Here is a 6,946-nt window from a genome sequence, read left to right on the forward strand (position 1 = left end):
ATTTTACTATTATTATTATTATTATTATTACTATTATTTTAGAGCATGTCGGTATAATCGACACGTGTACCTGATCTTGTTGGAGATTATATAATTAAATAAAGGTTAAAGAAAAAAATTATTTTTTTTCAGAGAGGATTAGAAGTTCCCTCTTTACATGGGAGAGTGGTCCCAAACACATTAAGCAGTGAATGTTTAATTTACATATTTAAAATTATGATTTAAAATTATTTTTATTTTACGTGTATTTTTTATGAGAGAAAAATATTATAAAGAATTATGAATATGATTTAAAATTAAGAATAAATACAGTAAAAAACATCATCTAAATTGAGTACTGAATTAACAAGAATAAACCCTCATATTTAAGATGATAAAGAAAATGTCTTCACTCAAATTTTTTGATTATTATAGATCCAACACACATATTGAAAGATAAAGAAATTAGTATATATAATAGTTTTTGGGCTTTGACTAGAGGATAATTAGCAATATTAGGGGCAGGATTTTATATGCTAGTAACTCATCCAACACCTTCTTTTTCAGACAAAATTCTTTGTCAAATATTGACCGATCGAAACGCAGTTGTTATAGTGGCAATGTAGTACCAAATGACGCGCTTTTGAAAAAATCATGTGGCTTCAAATTTCAAGTAACCTTAGACTTTTTGTACCGAAAGTTAACAACCCATCCGCTTGAGCCGCCCTCTTCTTCTATTGGACAAAAATGAAGCCTTGCCCCACTCACTTTTTTTTTTTTTTTTTTTTTTTTTTTTTTTGTCTTTTTTGGAGCATTTGTTCAAACTTGTTTTATCTTAAAAAAATATATAAATTGTTCAAACTTGGTTGGTTTTTACATTTTTTTAATATACATATATAGGCAATTCACAATTTTAAAGGTATCACATTTCTGAATATTAGATTTAGTCATATCAAAATATATTTTCAAAAAAAAAAAATCAAAATAAAAAAATATGTACAAAATGAATAATTTGTGATATAAATTTAACGTGTGAAAAACATAAACGTATTGCTCATTCATATGTACATTTTTAATTAATGCCAAATGATATAAATCAAAAGTATTTTATGGGTGCAAATAGCATATAAAAATTTCTTTTGAATCTACGGGACGTAAAATTTCAACTGTGTATTAAGATATTTCAAGGGGCAGCGGTAGAAGATGACCAGAAAGGGAAAAGAACAATGAAAGAAAATGAAAAGGAAAACGCGAGGAAGCTCTTTCCTGCATGGTTAACAAAATGAGAGGAAAATTTGTTGTACGATAATGGTTACATCAAGACACCCAACTTGCTATAGCTATTTCTACTACCACTAGAAGCTAGCTTGGATTACTTTATGCAAAAAGTCCTTAAAAAATCTTGATCAGCTTCATTGGACTGAAAACATCATGACTTTTACATTGAAACTAACAAGAATTCGAATAGGTAATTAAGGTCCCGTTCATTTTGTTTCGTTGTAAGTCTTAAAATTAGTGTAGAATCTACGTGTTGAACCCGCGTATGAAGTAGTTTTCATATAATTTTATTTCATTCTCTACAAAAAATAAAAAATAAAAAGAAAAAAAGATCAATGTTTTTGGCCGATGACCGATAAAAGAAGTACATAATAAGAACATTATTTTTTTCGTAAAAAGAAATTCAAAGCTTTATTATCTGATTCCAGTTTCTTTTTTCTTTTTTTATCACATATGGTTTGGTTTGTGTCGTAAATTTAAACAAAAAAATTTAAAATTCTATAAGAAAAAATATTGTAACAAAAGAAGTTTAAATAACGTCAATAATTTTGCGATTTAATAAATTGAAGGGTTAAAATACAAACCCTGTTTAATTCTATGCCTAAAAACTTATTTGACTAGGTTTCTGTAAGGTGTCATAATCGAGAGGACAATGAATTTGAGATTCATTGATCATAATTTAAAGTAATAAAAAAGACCCTAAGTCTGCTGGGTTGCCTTGACTCTGCCCAAGACCAAGACTGCCTGACCTCAAATTGATTGGTATCTAATAACAAAAAATTCTACCCAATGGATCGTTAACAGCTGTCTTTTTTTTTGTCCTTTTTAATCGTCACGTTTTCTTTTCTTAAATGAATAGGATTGAAAACTTTGAACACTATCTATCTGGTAAATTTCCTCGAAGCTACATGCACGTATACTTTTAGCGCAGATATTATGGACTACAAGAAATGCAGAACCCATCCTTATCCATCTCATTTCTTGTTTATATGTCCAGTAAAAACATTAAAAAAAAAAAAAAAAAAAAAAAAAGATATTGATGTTATCCCTCTTTCGTCTATATTCTCTATAAAAAAAGATCTCAGGACCACCTAATAGATTAGAACGAATTGCGTAACATTTTCAATGTAGTATTATAATTATTGTGTCAATAACAAATTTAATATTAAAGTGTAAAACACTCTCTAATACAATATAATTTATTCTGATAAATTCGTCATATGTTAAATTTGTCACTTACTATATTTTGTAGTAAATTTACCATAAAATATAGCAATGATAAATTCGATTGCTATTTGTTTATGTGTTTCCTTTTTAATTTAATTATTGTGACTTAAATTTGCATTTTCAAATTATTTTAAAATTCAAAAGTTTATTTTTATAACTTTTAAATCTTAATGATTACAGAAAAAACTAAATTTATCATTTAAAATAGCAATATATATTGAAGCACAAATAAAAATATCATATCCTATTTTATTTTTAATATCAAATATATAATTGTCATTAGTATTTATATTGGAAATGATCTAATCTAATTATTCTCAAACTATTAGCCGATTTTTATGCAAATCACCACGAGTCCAATGTCGCTCAATTCATTAGCTCAACAAGACCATAAATATTGGAATTATCGCCAAGATTCAAGTTTGGAGACATCTTAAGAGAAGAAGAAATAGAAATATTATTACCGTTGCACCAATCCATTTGTTTCATTTCTTTTATTTTCTAAAAAAAAAAAAAGATAAAATATGACTTCCCCTGAATTATAATGTCACTTGTGTCAAACACACTTCTCAAACTTTAAAACATACTTGTTGCATCCTTAGTACTTCTTTAAATTTACTCCCCTAACTTTGGAATTATATGCTATTTTTCTGGATGGAAACTTGTCACTTAGTTAACTTTAGGTGCAATATTTAGGAATTAATGAATGTTTTTCACTCCAAATAAATTAGTTAGGTGCTAGATCTTATATGTATTTTCTCCTTGAAGTAGTTGCTCAAGAGCAAGAAAATGGCAGCGAAACGGACTTGAATTTAATTGGTTTAGTTAAGATTTAAAGAATTTGACCATCTCATATGTCGCAAATGCTATTGTATTTTAAAAAATAACACATTTCAAAATTCAGGAGGTGAATTTAAAGATATATTATACAAATCAAAAGTACAATTGGTACATTTTAAAATTTTAGTGGATTCAATGAATGTGTATTGACATATTTTAGGAAGGAATTCTTAAGTCCCATTCATTTCACCGATTCGAGTTTTGTTACAGTAAAAAAGCTCTCAGAAATAGTCACATCTAACTTTTTTGTTACAGTAAAAAATTTACATAAAGTCACATCTCAACTCGAATTAAAAACTTGAATCAGCGAACTAAACGAATTCTTAAAATTTACTCAGCAAATAATTGTACATATTTTTTTTGGCTTACTTACGATATTAACCATGTGATGATTCGGCAAAGAAAGAAATGTTCGAACTAGCTTGAGAGTAGATAAGAATATAATCACAATAACAAACAAACTAATATTGCTAAGAGGACGTATAGAAACCAGAATTGAAAATTTAAATATTTTTCTGAAGGTGCTTAATAATATAATAACTTTGTTGCGTATTTTTTATTGCTTCAATTATATTTCTTTTTACTTTATATTTTTGAGTGTCTTTTATGTTTTTTTTTTAAATGTTTTAATAAAATTTCTTTTTGTACAAAAAAAAAAAAACTTCATGCCTAAAACTTCAACTAAAAAATAGAGAAACATAGAAATGATAATATTAAAATAAAAAAATTAAAATAAACAGTGAATGTAATGAGAAAAATTATGGTTGCAAGTAAAAGAAACACATTATAAAAACAGGGTTTCTAGTGAGAGAAAATTCCACAGAGAGAGAGCGAAGAAGAAGGAGAATAGTCCAGTTGGCTACCGAAAGCGCGTCTTCAGTCAACCGGCCCCCAAAATACAACCACGCGCTCTACGTCAGCCGATCTATATGATGGTGGAGTCCGTGTTGGTGTTTTCTTCTCTTTTTTTAGTTGTTCATGGAATAAAGGCAGACATTCTGTCTGTATTGGTGTTTGTTTTTCCCCATAAATCGCTAGATCTGTGTAGACTTTGGTTGTTTTTGGTTGTTTTCCCCTACCAAGCTATAACCTTGTGTGGATTTTGTGTTGTTTTTTTATCTTCTATATGTCTTTAGCCAGATTTTTCGCTTCGACGAGCTTGATCTGGAAGAATATTGGCTTTTAGAGATCGGACTTTACAGAGAGTTTGTTACAGCCCTTTTGGGAGAGCCAACTGTGGAGGGAGAATAAAACGGGCTAAGAGAAGTGCTTTAAGTTGTGTCCATAATCGAACCTTGGATCCCTATACTAGAAGGCCAACAGATCTATCGATTTTAGTTTGTTGTATCAAGTTTTCTGTACTAAGTTCTATATAAGCTTTATGGTTTGTTGATTAATGAAATATATTTTTGCATTAAAAAAAAGAAAATTATCAAGAATTAATAATCCTATGAAAATAGTTTAGAGTAATTTTGAAATATTATGGGTGTGTAGAAAGTAAATTTAACCACTTTTAAAATTATGTGGGGTGCTGTGTGTTTAAAAAAGAGGTGTGAAGAGTAAGAAAAGGTGTGTGTGAGTAGAACTACCCCTCAAAAAATTGTAGATGAGTACTCCCTATACTAAATCATTGAATGAATGATTGACTTTCTAGAAATGTTGGTTGCAGTTGTCTTTTGCCATCAAAATAATTTCTCTTCCAAGTTGTCTATTATCGATTCAGATGTATATCAAGTATTTTTATAAAAAACTATATAGAAAAGGAAAAAAGAAGAGTAAAAACCTTATACAACTAATTAAAATTACTGCAGTAATCTGTCTTCTTAAAAGCAAAACAATACTAAAGAAGGACTATGCTTGTGGCCCAGTAGAAGATGAAAATGGTTATCGAAATCTTTTTAATTTTAAAAAGGAAAAGAAAAATAAAATGAAAAAGCTAAGGCCGTAGCCAGTGTAAATAAAATCCATATTGGATTTAATGATGTGAACAAAATGATTTTTTTAAGGATAAGTTAAATATATATTAAACAATTAATGGAAATAAAAAAAAAAGTAAAAATCAAACCAGAACGTTTGCGGGCACCATGTGAAATAGCTAGGTAGCTCATTAATTCGGTCGTTGTGAACGTATTTAGGAAAGAATGTGAAAACAACTAAAATTCCGTTTGAAAATATGATCATGTGCTGATATAGAATAAGATGCATGATGGAAACAACACAAGTGAAAAGAAATTGGCGATGGGAGAAACAATTTTCACATGGTTTTTCTAGAAAATATGTATTCAATGGAGATCTTGAAGAAATATTCAATATAAATATGTATATGCACGAAAAGAATGATAATGTTCGGTTTTTTTTTTTTTTTTTTTTTTTTTTTTTTTTTTTTTTTTTAAAAAGACCCCTTGATACATTAATGATAGGGCACACAAAATGGTCGTTGGAAAATTTGTTTGCAATAGATTGAAACTTTTTCTGGTTGAATATTTACCCGTATACAACCAGAGATGTAATGGTTGAGATTTACAAAAATTGTCACAATCATTCCTATTTGTTTATCAATATTGGTGTCTCGTAAAAGTGATCGTCATTACAAGCATATGTTTTATGTATTTTTCGTTCACATCGATATTCACACTCATTGATATCTTATTTCAGTTTTAATGTTTCGTGAAAATGATTGTCTTTACAAAGCATATGATTTGCGTGGCAATGTTCTCGACTTCTCGCCCTTATTTTATATATACATATATACACACATATTTGTACGGCTGCCAATGTTGATGCTATTGATACTCACACACTATCTCGTGGCTTCCTCACTGGGGGAACATTAATAGTGCAATTAATTTGCTACATAGAGATAAAGTTTTGTTTACAAAGGGAAAAATATTTTCAAGTAAGGCACGTCTAATTGTACCAATATCGACCAATATATACATATATATATATATACACACACAGTGACGGTCTCTATATAAGAAAAATACGACCGCAATAGATAAATCGATTCTACCTGTAAATTTGGATATTGAAACACTCAAAAGAAAGTAAATGTAAGGCAAACATTTAATTTTCAAACCAACCACGTAGGTAGAATTCATATTAGAAAAAGAAAGTTGGAAGATGAATGACCGAATCATTTCACTATCTTCAACACAAGTTTTGAAATCGATGAAAAAGTCCGATTGATCATCACAGAGTACTTAATTTTGTATCCAAGATGAAAATAAATAATAATCAACATCATTAATACTTAAGTTTTTTTTATTATTTTTTTAGAACCGTTAAGTGATATTGACTGTATTGTAGTCCTAGTATGGGTTCGTTTTGTAGTATTTATTTGAGCCTAAAATCACTTCTCTAACCATCAGAAGTGATAATGGCGTTTGGTAAAAACTATAAAAAGTGATTTTTAAAGAATTTTTGAAGAATCTACAGCCAAAATCAGAAGCAGCCCAAAGGCAACTTTGACTTTTAGATTGTGCGAGAATCATCATAGTACAATTAATGATTATCAACAAAGTTATATTAAATAATTAATTATTAATTACTAATTATATTATATATTAATTAATAATTCATAAATAGATATACTTAATAACTAATAAATAGATAGTAATTA

The sequence above is a fragment of the Morus notabilis genome, unplaced genomic scaffold (assembly GCF_000414095.1).
Source record: "Morus notabilis unplaced genomic scaffold, ASM41409v2 Scaffold61, whole genome shotgun sequence".
Taxonomy (NCBI): domain Eukaryota; kingdom Viridiplantae; phylum Streptophyta; class Magnoliopsida; order Rosales; family Moraceae; genus Morus; species Morus notabilis.